This window comes from Dermochelys coriacea, chromosome 3 (genome assembly GCF_009764565.3).
Source record: "Dermochelys coriacea isolate rDerCor1 chromosome 3, rDerCor1.pri.v4, whole genome shotgun sequence".
In the NCBI taxonomy this organism is placed as follows: domain Eukaryota; kingdom Metazoa; phylum Chordata; order Testudines; family Dermochelyidae; genus Dermochelys; species Dermochelys coriacea.
In genome coordinates, this window is record NC_050070.1 from 3152014 (window position 1) to 3165653 (window position 13640).

The window sequence follows — 13640 nt, forward strand, 5'->3', positions numbered from 1 at the left end:
TGCACATTGTACCTCGTAGGGTTGCTACATGGAATTTGTGAATTACTGTCTTCTCGACTCTGCATCAAGGCCAGATGCTAGGTCTAGGAGGGCTAGTTCTTCAGTCGCGTTCAGCTAGAGGAGTTCCTCGGCCCGCCTCTTCAGGGAGGTCACTGTTCACTAGTGTCCTACCCTGGGGCTTGATGAAGACTGTCAGGAAGGAAGGAACAGGGTTACTTACCGGGAGGCGCTCTCACTCTCTGAATTGGTTGTCTCCACAGAGTCGCCCTCACTGCTCCCCTCTACTTTGGAGGCCAGCTACTCTCAGGGTTTCTGCAGATGGAAAGGAACTCGGAGACTGGTAGAGTAAATAGGGTGTTTCTACCCTCAGTCTATGGAGTGTGAGGATCAGGGAACAGGTGTGAGTGGTGTCCCCACTCCCAGCTGCCACTTCTTGCTCAAAAATGATTCCGGGGCCAGCCACGACACCTGAAATGTCACTCTGAGGAGCCCGTACTCTCAGAGAAGAAGAGTTACTGCTGGTAAGTAGTCCATTTCCCCCTTCTCTGTTTAACTTGTTTGCAGCACTCTTTGGTTTTGATCTTTTCCCCTTGGCAAATGCTGATTTACTCTGAAACCTATTTAAAAGGGGATACACTGAAATGTTGCACCCAGTGTTCACTTTCTGCGTGTGATGGAATTATAATTGAGTCTCAAGGTCTCTGTCCCGCATTACTGGAGAACTTGGCAGGCTCTGTTTATGCTGACATGCCGTGCAGACCCATCAGAGTACTGCACTAGATCTAATGATCAGGTGCCCAAGTAATAAGAGAGAAGGAGATTTTTTTTGTGACTGAAATTGTTGGAAGTTGATGTCACACTGCATGGTTTGGTGGCTTATACATGCTGACATGCACATACTGAAAGCTAACATGCATTCTCCTTAAAGGACTTACGGTGCGATTGAGTGGTACGTAATTGGTTTGCTGGTCCTCTGCATGGTGTGAATTTCACCCTGCAATGGTTTAGAGCAGTGATACTCAGACTGAGCTGTGCGAGCCGCAAGTGGCTCTTTAATGAGACTCCTGCGGCTCTTTGCAGCACAAGATATTAAAACACTGTGTGATTTAATTATTAACCAATCAGGATGCTTCTTCTATGTCATTAACCAGTTGTAGTTGATAAAATAATAATACTTGGTCATTTCGCTGTGAGAATTAAATCTATATATAAACTAAACATTTCTGTTTAAATATGTTTAACTAAAATACTGTTTAAATATGACTAGATAGTACTGTAGTAAATGAAGCAATGAATTCACACTCCTGGGGCTCTTTTGGTAATGTTGATGGCTAATTTGGTTCCTGAACCACTGAGATGTGAGGATCACTGGTTTTGAGGAGCTATAATTGGCGATAGTGAATTTGAAGTTACTGGTTTGAATCGAGACTAACAGTTAGTTAGAGGTGGATGTAGAAAGAATTGATGTTCTCAGTACAGTTGCGAGTGGCATCTGTGTCACGTGTGACCATTATTATTAATTTGTATTGTCATAGTGTAGACTCATTGTAGAGGCCAAGGCTGACTGGGTCTGGAATGTGAGCTCATTGACTGGCTCCAGGTGGTCCCTTCGGGTCAGAGATGATAGGGCAGGATGGAAGATATTTGTGCTGCTCTTGCTTGCACCAGTTCTATGCGTCGTCTAAGTAGATTGATACAACAGAAAAATGAAGCAATTCGGTACCTTTCACCAGTACAGATATCCCACTCCTCCCCCACAAAATATCAAATCCTGTTGTCTTAGCTAGCTGGCCGGCCTCAAAGCAGATGCTAGTTTAGATTTAATGCTTTTGCAACTGGGGAGACAAGTGTCATTTTAAGAGTGATGCTCATTGTTTTTGGAGACTGTCTGTAAGACCATTTTCTAGAATTTCTCTCCTCCCCCCCCCCGCCCCCCTGGTGTCTGTATATGTTCCCAGGCTCCCACAAGCTATAGAATGCCTGTCAGGTGCTAGTCCTCCCTTCCCATTAAATAAGGCAAACCATGTGGCAGGAATTTTCTCAAACCTGCTCTCCCTAAGTTGTTTGAATGGCATTGTGTGCGCAGCGGGAATTGTCACCAGTTAATAAAAAAAAACTGTAAAATACTGTAGCACAAAAGTTTGAATCAGATACAAACAATCAAGCAAGAGGCAACTGCAGTGTGTGGAGGGGAAGGGAATTTTGCCACTAATGGGTGTTTTACAGAAAGAGAGGAGATAAGATCAGGGTCTGAGATGTCCATAAAATGCCAAGCCCCTGTCTAAGCTAGCCTGAGAGAGCTGCTCGTGGCAGCAACAGTGGAAGTACCAGTGGAGATTGCTGTGCAGAGCTGCCCTGAGCAGGAGCAGATGACACTGCTTAAATACCTGGTGGCTGCCTTGGGCCCGGTCTACAGTATGCTTGTTCGACTCTTACCATTCGTGAAGTGTCACAGTGAGGCACCAGTGGGGTGCTTTTCAGAAAAAAGGCTGGCAGGGGAGACAGTCTTAGGGGGAAAGTTTTAGCCCTGCCTTCTTTTTTGCACCCGCTATTTTCCGGTGCAATTAAAGCCACGTGGATGTGCAGTTACATCTCAAAATGCAGATGCAAAAACAGAGACCATCTGAGAATCTGACCCTTAAATGAACACTTGGCAGGGTTTTTCTCTTTAGGTGCACAATACCGCTCACTAATATATGCTGTAGTTTTGTTGTGACCATGTAATTAAGGATGTTTCAATATATTTAAAATAATTTTCATTAAACAAAACAAGACAGGCACAATTATGGTTTATAAAAATGGCTTCGTTTTTGGATAATGAGGAGATGGGATGGAGCATTTTTATTATGCTCAGTTCTAAAAGACGCCAAGTAGCTACTGAGGAGTTAAAGGGTTTAGTTAAACTGCTTGAAGTTACAAGCAAGATCTGTCTTTGCACTGTCTCTTACACAGTGTTATTTGATCTATAAAACAGCCTATAACGATAACTGTGGCATTCTGAAGTTGGTTGCTTTTATAGTTTTAAGAATGAGGTTCCATTTGCTGAAGGCAGTGGAGCCAAAGATAAGAAATTAAACTGTAGTGAAGCATTTTAAAAGTAGTATAGTGTATTCTAATGTATGGTAATACCTGCTCGTATCCCTGTTCTGCCCAAGGGGGAAAAATCAGCATTTTCCTGATGACAAGTTGTGTAATTGAACTCACGGGGGTTTCTGACATTTGTGAGATTTCATGCTGCCATTCAGGCTTCTGTTAGGCATCGGGAATTGTCAGGGGGATGATAAAAGATAGAAACAACTTTCTTCGTTTTTTGTGGCTGTTATTGTCAGTGTTAGAGGTGGGAGAAGGCGTTACATGTGATAGATGGTGACAATTTTAACGAGTGCAACATGTTTCCTAGCAAATTTCCTGCTGTATCCGATGAAGTCCTTTGTCAATTAAATAATTGGCTAAGTTGTTCAAGTGCTTATTTTTAGATTGTTGTGATTATGCTTCTAAGAAACTGAAAGCATTTTGATACTTAATTTCAGATGTTCTGTTTTAAAAAAAAAAAACCCACCCCAAACCCTTCAACTTAATTTCTTAGAACACTTGTGGGTGTTCCGTGGCACATAAGCGAAAGTGACTCAAGATGCATCCAAACCAAGAAATATTGCAGCATTCACATGGGTTCAAAAAGCACCAAAACACATTTGAGGAATTGTGGGGATATAGGATATGAAGCTTTTAGCCCTGTTTAATAGGGCTGTGACCATGCTAATTGGGTTTATTTTTCAGTCACACCATCTGATAAAAGTTACCTCTTTCTTGTATGCAAGCTCTCCTAAACTTATTGGGCTAGATTCATTTTTTCCATTGGTATGTGGCCAACAGACCCTTAGCAGTCGAGTCACTGTGGTGTAGGCTGTCCAGAGTTCCCACTCCATTGGGGTACCTAGAATTCGCTGTGCTTCTCAGAATAGTTGAGGCCAGGGCATCTGAAAGATGTGCCTTCTTCTGGGATAAATCAAGCTCCTTGCTTTCTGTGCCTGTCAGGGTGATGTGCTGTCCTTAGTGCTGATGACATGTCCAGAGCTTCCAAGGTACCTCAGGAAAACCTTTAAGTTGGCTCAAAATTCAGAAAATGCCCAAGTGAACGTTGCATCAGAAACCATCGCTGGGTCGCCGTATGATTCTATGTCCTACATAGGAGGTTGGACTGGTTGATCAGAATGGTCACTTCTGGCCTTGGAATCTATGAATTTACCATGATCTTTAATTACCTCATCATGTACTTTTAAATAAATATGAAAATATAATATCATACCACGTTTCCCCTATGAGACTTGATTGCTAGGTATGTGTTCTGGGCCAGATTCTGATCTCTGCAATGCTGGTGTAAAGCTGGAGCAATGCCACTGAAGCCGGAGATGGCCAGAGAATATGTGGAGGGGTGCTATGTAAATGCTTTAGCTAGAATCTGGTCCAGAGATGACCTGGACCTGCCGATTGTGGGGGATAGGGCAGAGTGAGGGCAGTGGTTTCAGCAGATGTTACTGAACGTGCTCAGTCCAAGCCAAGCAGCAAATCTGGGGGGCACATGACCCTGTGTGCTCCTCCCCCCGTGTGTCGCCTCTGATCTGGTCCTTTAACTTTAGCTAACTAAGGCACTGATCCTACAAAGGCTTCCACATGTGAGTAGTCCCATTGAGTTCAGCGGGGCCATGCACACAAGTAGAGCTAAGCTTGTGCATACGTCTCTGTGGAATAAGGGCCTACTTGTGCTCTGAGATACTCCCGACTGCAGCCGGGAGTTTGTCTCTTTGACAAGGTGAGCTAAGGCTCCAGAGAATGAGACTTGGAGAAGCTGAGAGGTAGAACTGGCAGATGCCATGGAAAGCAGGTCAACAATGCTTCATCTCTCAATGGGACAGGGAGCTGAGTGATAATTCTCCTCTTTCTCCAAGCCAGCAGGAGAGTGGTGGGTGCGAAATGAGTCGCTTCAAACAAGGAACTGCAGAGGGCTCTATCTCTTGGGCAGGTCTGTCAGTCGGTTGCTCAGGGGATGAACCAGGGTTGGTTTGCTTTCCATGAGCTCTTGCTAAGCGGCAGTAATTCAGCTCATCTGTGATGTGACAAATACAGAATGTAGAACTTCACTTAAAATGCTGTTGCGGCATTGCTCTCCTTGGGAGCATGGAATATCAGGGTTGCAAGGGACCTCAGGAGGTCATCTAGTCCAACCCCCTGCTCAAAGCAGGACCAATCCCCAATTTTTGCCCCAGATCCCTAAATGGCCACCTTAAGGATTGAACTCACAACCCTGGGTTTAGCAGGCCAATGCTCAAACCACTGAGCTATCTCTTCCCCCATCATCATCAGGTGCCTGCAGAGGTGAATGTGGTGAAAGAAATAAAACGAAGGAAACATTCCAAGTTGAGCCGGTGACGTGTTCCTCTGCGTGTGTGGTTCCTTGACATACACGTCTCTAGGATGGAGTAACTGCTTTGCATGAGAACGCTGCTTGACTGAGGGGAGCCTCCGTCCACATGCTAAGAGCAGTTATAGTACTGACACTGACGGCCTGAATCAGTTGGGCAGTGCTCATTGTCCAGGGCCTAATGTGACCTCTGGCTATACTCAGCCATTGTTTTGTCATGGTGCAATTATCCTATTTCAAGACCAGTCGATGACGTAGGAGAGGGACTGTGCTCCATGCATACAGCAGTCGCTTTCACTCACCTTTCTCTGTCTCCCAAATGTCATCCCTCCTGGCCTCTGTCATTTACATTAAAGACCCAGGGGAAAGAGGAAAGATATTTATCTAAGAAACTTGATAGAAAAATGATGGTCGTCAACATCCTGATTACAATCCCCCTCCTGACCTGGCAGTCTGTAATTAGTGCTTTCTCCTGCCCCTGTCCCTACGGGTGTGGAGTTCAGATTTTCTTTCTTTCAGGGTAGAATCCATCTAGTTGGGAGCATCTTCCATTCCTTGGGGACCTTGGCTTGTGCCCCAACATTTCCTTGGCAAAGAGGTTTCACCTTCTCGTGGGAGAACATGAACTTGGGGCTCCTCCATGGCGCCGGTCGGCCATGCTTTACTGGGTCTGAAATTGGATTTACATTGTGGCTTTTCCTGTATGTTAAACTCAGCACATCTTGCTCTTAAAACCTTTTAGTATTTTTATTGGGCAGGTGAGATTAAAACCGCAAGTATAAATTCTTTCCCCATTTGATTAGTGTTTCCCTCTTTCATTCAAACCACTTGGCACAATTACAGCAGTCCCATGCTGGGGCAAAAGGAAATGGGAAAGAATGGACATGGGAAAGAAGAAGAAGGAAGTAGGGAACTCTCTCTCATCTGTGCTTTGAGCTGGAGATGCAATTTCCAGCTTGAGGAGACACATTCCCACTGGCTTGCTAAAAATAGAAGCGTAGCCATGCTGGTGCGAGCAGCTAGCCGCCCTGAGTACATGTTGGAGACCTCACCTACATACTCATGTGGCTTGCCTCTCCTGTCATCTGTGTCACCACAGCTACATTGCTGTTTGCAGCAGGCTGGCTCAGCCAGAGCTCTTGTAGGAATGTCTGCTTGGGCTGGAATTCACATCTCCAGCTCGGCGTGTAGATCTACCCTCTGACCGGCAAGCCGGCTCCTCCCTTTTTCCTCCCTCTCTTCCTCCTCAATCATCCATCTAGATGGCTCCTCTGGTACTTTCTGAAAGTATTCATACCGCGTTGTGTCAAAAGGAAGCCATCCTCGTTCAACAGCGAGGTTGCTTTACAACTGCCTCAGGTAGTTTCACCGTACCCACCCATTGAGCGTACAGTAGACCTCACCGATCCGCAATTATCTTGCAAATGATCCTTTCCAAGAATAAAGACTCAGGGTAACATTTATGAAAGCACCCAAGTGCTGGTTTCAAACGTGGCTTATTTTCTATTCATATGAAGTGTTTAAAAATAGACGTTAAACCTGTTATCTTATTGGTCCTTCCTGCCACACCTGCTCTGCTAGCAGAACTGAGGGATTGGTGGTGCTACTCAAGGACCATTTCCAAATGTCCCATCTCCTGTTCCAGATACCCCGAGCGTAGAGCTGGAGCTCCAGAATGTAACCAGGGCTGCGCTGCCCCTTCCATGACCCTTGAAACCTTAGTTATTACTTTTGCTTTCTGTGTAATTTTACAAGAACGCTGTGCACCTCCTTCCATCTGATTGCTGTTAAATCGTCAGATCTTTGTTGGGAAAACAGCAGTTATAGAGTGGGATGGAAATGAAATGCCAGGCCTGAAGAAGAGCTCTGTGTAATCTCAAAAGCTTGTGTTTCTCACCAACAGGAGTCGTCCAATAAAAAATGTTTTCACCCACCTTGTCTTTCAAATGTCAAACCTGAGATCTCTAGAGATTATAGTTTATTATATACACTTTGCTTTAACACCAGGAGCGTCCATTGGTAATGGAAATTAAGATTCCTGGCTCCTGTGTTTGGAATAATGTATTCAGAATCCAAACGCAGTCACTCAGTGTGTGTCCCAGAGTGTTACATCAGCGTGCAGGGCTCCTAGGGAATGGATCTGTGACTCTGCATGTTTTCTAGCTATTTGCCTTCCTGGAGTTTAAAACACCAGCCTTGTTTAGCATAAAAGCATATTAAAACTATCCTAGTATCCAAGGCAAATAAACCATAACGTAATTTAGATGTGAAGCAATTCACTTAGGTCTTTCATCAGCCTAAATTTTAGTAAATAAATAGAACTTTGTAGGCTGAATTTATGGGCAGCGTTTGTCAGCACAAACGTAAATTGTATCCATTCATTTATTTTAATAACAGCAGCAGATAACGATACCTTAATTCACTCTCAGTCATGTAAAGAGATGTCACAATAATTGACCTTAATAGCTTGCTGAAATGGTACAGGGAGGAAGCGCTAATTCATCTTACTGGCTGGGGAACAACAAATTAAGTAGATTTTCTATACCACTTACTTCCATCAAATGAAAACGGAAGATGTTCAACAGAATCATATAGGCCATGTGGTCCTCTGCCTGTGGGGACAAAAGAACTAGGCTGTCTTCTTGTCTCAGGTAGTCTCCTCTTTGGAAGAAGGTGAAAGCTCCCATGGGGTTTCCTCAGCTGCCTCTTCCTGAGGTTCCTGAATTAGAGATGTTTCAGAGTAGCAGCGGTGTTAATCAGAATGCGCAAAAAGAAAAGGAGGACTTAGTCTCTAAGGTGCCACAAGTCCTCTTTTTCTTTTTGTGAATTAGAGATGTTGCTTCAGACACTGTCAGGGTGGAAGGGGTGGAACTGGTGGGACTGTTCTTCAAGGTGGCTACTTCTGTCCCATCAGCCGATGAAGCTGCCTTGACTGCAAGTTATGCTATGGCCTTCTGGGACTTGGTAGGCGCAATGGCAGTTACCTTGGATAGACCTCTAGCAGCTTTGCCTGTGAATCCACATAAGTTTTGTGACACCCCACAGCTGCAAGAGGAAGATAGGATAGCCCTTTCTGTTAAGGTCTCCAGGAACCAGTCAAGGAATCATAGAAATGTAGGACTGGAAGGGACCTCAAGAGGTCATCTAGTCCAGTCCCCTGCATTCTTGGCAGGACTTAGTAATAGCTAGACCATCCCTGACAGTTGTTTATCTAACCTGTTCTTAAAAACCTTCAGTAATGGAGATTCCACAACCTCCCTAGGCAATTTATTCCAGTGCTTTACCACCTGGCCAGTTAGGAAGTTTTTCCTAATGTCCAACCTAAACGCCCTTGCTGCCTCAGCCTCCTAAAAACTTTCTTCCCTCTACCAGGTTTTCAGGGAAGGGTGTGACCTTTCCTTTCATTGTACCCCTGGCTGTCTTGTGTCTTAGCCAAAATCAGGGAAGGTGTCCTCTACCCTGGGGGACCGAGCTGAAGGGCTCGGATAAGCTTGGCAGGGTGGCAAACTCTTCAGCAGCCTGCATTCTGAGAGCTTCCAACTATTACACTCTCTTGGCCTGAGCATTTTTATTCTGGTCCAAGATGGCCTCTCGAAGCACAAGCTCTCACAATATAGACTTGCCGTTGCTGCACCACTTTTGTTGTTCTTATAACAGCATGCTGTAGTGAGGAACACACAGATTTTTGCCCCTCCTGGCACCTCTGCTTGGCCGTTTGTGGTTTTACTGCAGCTTCTAGGAATATCCTCTTATCCTGGAATAAGCCACCTGTTTCAGTCACTTGGACATTCATAATGCCTGAGTTTTAGGAAACTTTCAACTCCCTATTGAGCAGTGTTGTCCGTCGAAATGGAATAAAACCCAGGCCTGCTTGCTGGTGGTGTGCGTTCTCTTGTGCTGTGTGATGGAGCTCACTGACCTGGAATAAACCTGTTTGGCTATTGCCCTCCTCAGAGTCTCGCCAAAACATATGACACAGTCAGGGCGTGGGCGGTCTGACCTAGGGGTCAGAGCAGGAGCCAGGTCAGATACCAGGAGATCAGAGTCTGAGACAAGACCGAGAGTCAGGTGTCATGATGCAGGCAGGGTCAGGTTACCAGGAGCAGGTATTTCAGGAGAAGCAGTCTGAAGCAGGGAGATCCCAGTTACATGGACAACTTTCTGTTCCTGTGTTGAGTTTATATAAAAGGTGTGAGCCAGTCAGGACCTCCAGGGTTCTGCCAATCCTCGTCGAGGACTGGAATCCTCTGTCGGGGAACGGCGTCTATTCTGGCAGGTCACTGGGTGGTAGGTTCTAAAAGCCTGTGGAACCGAGTTCAAGACTTTTGTGGTCTCTGACAACATGCCATGAGTCTCTCCTCCTAGGGTGCACAAGTTAATCGAGCATACAGGCAAGCCATTCCATTGCATGTTGGGTTTTCCCATCAGCTTTCAAGCACTGAACTCTTTCGTTCCTTTCCTTGGGCTGACCAACGAGTCACATGCTTCACATTCCACACTGCTGTAGAACTCAGTAAGAGTCGGAAAGCTTCTCTTTTTTGGTACCTGTAGTTTGATGTTGAGTCCTTCCCTTTATATTTATGGTCCGTACTTGTACACTGGGATGTCATGGCTCGTGTACTACCCATGGCAGACAATTTAGCCAAAGAACAAACTTAAACTCTTCTAGGCAGCCTGTTGTACTGATCTTCAAGCAAATCTCTTGAAAAGTCAGACGGACCCTTACTGCCAAGGAGACAGTAGAGCTGAGCTACCAGATGTTGTTGGACACCAGATGGAATAGTCCAGATGCCACCTATCTACTGTAAGGACATGCAGAACATTATCTCCAGATACAAGGGAAACTGCAAGCCATCAGTAGTCACTCTAGGGAAGTGGCAGAAACCCACTTGTTTGAGTTGTTTTAAAAGTGGATCAGACAAAGTGCTGGAAAATATACTGCAAGGAAATACCCAGAGCTGCATAGCTCTAATAAGCCTTAATTTCTGTGACTCAGCCAGTCAGCTCGGAAACATCTTTCCAGAGTGCTGATCCTCCAGATTCATGAACAATGTGTGGGTGGAAGGGATTAGTAGGACAGTGATGCTGTGTTTTATGTTCTTTATAGCTGGACAGTTGTGGGGAATCCTGGAGTGCAGGAGACACAGAGAACAGCCTGCGAAAATCTAATTTGCTTTGAATGTAATGTTTTGAATTCTGCTGTTGAATAGCCTGCCACGACAAGATAAAGGAGCTGCAGCCTGGAAAGGGTTAACAAGGTCCCTGCCAGTCACATGGCTGCTTTGGGCAGAGTATAAAAGGAAGAGGAAGCTGGGTCAAAGAGGGAGGGATGTCTCTTCTCTTGGCTGGCTGGCTGAAACAGGGAAAGCCAATGGGAATTATTGCCCAGTGTTGCCCGGTTGATTTACATTTGCTCTGCAGTCTTTGGGGAACAATAAACAAGCCCCGTGGGAAGGCCTTAACTAGACTATAAGGAGTGGTGCTCAGTTTCTCTTCCCTCCCTCAGCTGGCACCCGGGTGTGTCCTAGGGTGCTTGGCTGTGAAGTTCCGTCACTGCTTCTGTTAACATCTGTGTGAAACCGCGGCAGGAGGTCATGAGGCAATGTGGGTCTGAGGCCATGATGTGCTGATCATCTGCGGATGTTTGTTCCTTTTCCATCAGACCCACCCCCCTGTTTTTCCCATGCTCTCTGATCGACCTTACATTGCACACCGTGCTCTCAGAGCGTCTCCCACAAATTTGCACCTGGATGAAAGCCAGCCAGTGGATAAGCGGGAAGTGATGTGTACTGGTAGAAGGAAACACTGTGACGACTTGTAACCATCCCGTCAAGCGAGGGTGTTTGCAGCCTTGGTATGTCGCTAGGCTCACCTCTGATTGCATCAGTGGCCAGAAATGCCCTTTTTCAGCTAATAGAGGCCGAGAGTTTACATCACCTCCTCTTGCGTGAGGGCCTTGACGTGGTTATCCACGCCTTCATCACCTTGAGGTTTGGTCTTTGCATTAGGCCCTTCCTAGAAGGAACTCTGGCCAGTGTAGAATGCGCCAGCCTCACCTTCTGGATGGGATAGATTGGTGAGCAATTAGCATAACTGCTCCAGTCTCTGTGCTGGCTGCCAATTAAAATTCAGCAGCTGCCTGGTCAATGAGCTTAGGCGCAAGTTACCTAGAAGATGCACCTTTCCCCAATCTACACTGCTCCAGAGCACTGGAACTAAGACTCCCTAAGGCCAGGCTTGTGGGAGCTGCAGGCCAGGCATTCTCAGGGGTGGGCCCAAGCTGCTGGAATTCACTCAGGCTAGGGATCCCTTTAAGATGAAACCTGACCATGTGTAGAAAGAGTGACAAGATGCCTCTCTGTGCTCAGGCTCTGTGACTAGGTAAGTTTCTCTCTGGGCTCAGTCTTTAAAGCTGCAGAGAGAGGGATGTTGCACCTGCTTCTCTTTTATGGAAAAGATCATTGACCAGCTATGAAGTGAGCCCAGATACCAGTGTGAAGGGGGTCTGATTAACCCATAATAATACAGAGATAGTGAGTCATGCTGAAGGCGGGAAAGGTAGAGCTTGTTTAACAGAATCAGGACACATCTTGTAGGCTCTTTAGTGAAGCAATCTTTATGCTTTGCTTTTATGCCTAAACAAGTTTGATGTCTCAGATGAAGCACAAAGAGGGTAACGCTGAACTTTGGGATTAGGCAGTTCTGCACAATTCTTTTGATTGGTTTCTGTAATCTATAGCTTGAATTTACCTTTTTGTTTTTGCCTTTGCATCTGACTATTGAACACAGCAGGGTCAGCTATGCAGAGCAAGATATAAATGGTAAAATCAGCGTTGAAGCAAATCAAAGAGTCCCTAGAGTGGTATACGTTACCGGGATACCAATGGATTGGTTTTCCAGTACAGCATATCTTTATAAAATACATAGAACAGTTACAAATTATTTTTTGTTGAGCCTTTCCATTCTCTAGTTTCCTAAGGAAACTGCATTTAATACAATTGAATTCAAAGTGTGGGTCGTACAAGTAACTCAGACCCTACATTGTGGCAGGTCACACATTCTGTAGAGACATTGGACGTAATTCACTGGAGCATTACTCCAATTTTACATGGGTCTAGCTCTGTTGAAATCAATGGAATGGGGTAAAACTGGAGTAACATACTGGTGAGTCAGGCCCATTGGGACCAACTTGGCTTGTAAGAGAAAGTAGCAACATGCTTTCAAGTCAGATTTCTGAAATCTTTTTTGAATTGGGTTAGTAGATTCACATGGGGACTCAGATTTGTCTCTGTCGCTCGTACAGATCCTACATCTCCCCAGATCCAATACCCCTACAGTCTACAAGAAATAGAAGGGTACTGGTATTGTGTTTTTCAAACTCTGCAAATCCCAGCCTGCTGTGGTTTTGTTTTTACCACGAGGATCTGGTAAAAGTTGGGGACACATCAATTAGAAGTAACGAAAGAGGAGAAGGACCATGGAGTATTGGTTGATCATAGGATGACTATGAGTTGCCAATGTGATATGGCTGTGAAAAAAGCTAATGCGGTTTTGGGATGCATCAGGAGAGGCATTTCTAGTAGGGATAAGGAGGTTTTAGTACCATTATACAAGGCACTGGTGAGACCTCACCTAGAATACTGTGTGCAGTTCTGGTCTCCCATGTTTAAAAAGGATGAATTCAAACTGGAGCAGGTACAGAGAAGGGCTACTAGGATGATCCGAGGAATGGAAAACTTGTCTTATGAAAGGAGACTTAAGGAGCGTGGCTTGTTTAGCCTAACTAAAAGAAGGTTGAGGGGAGATACGATTGCTCTCTATAAATATATCAGAGGGATAAATACAGGAGAGGGAGAGGAATTATTTCAGCTCAGCACCAATGTGGACACAAGAACAAATGGGTATAAACTGGCCACCAGGAAGTTTAGACTTGAAATTAGACGAAGGTTTCTAACCATCAGAGGAGTGAAGTTTTGGAATAGCCTTCCAAGGGAAGCAGTGGGGACAAAAGATCTATCTGGCTTTAAGATTCTACTCGATAAGTTTATGGAGGAGATGGTATGATGGGATAATGTGATTTTGGTAAGTAATTGATCTTTAAATATTCAGGGTAAATAGGCCTAATCCCCTGAGATGGGATATTAGATGGATGGGATCTGAGTTACCCAGGAAAGAATTTTCTGTAGTATCTGGCTGGTGAATCTTGCCCATATGCTCAGGG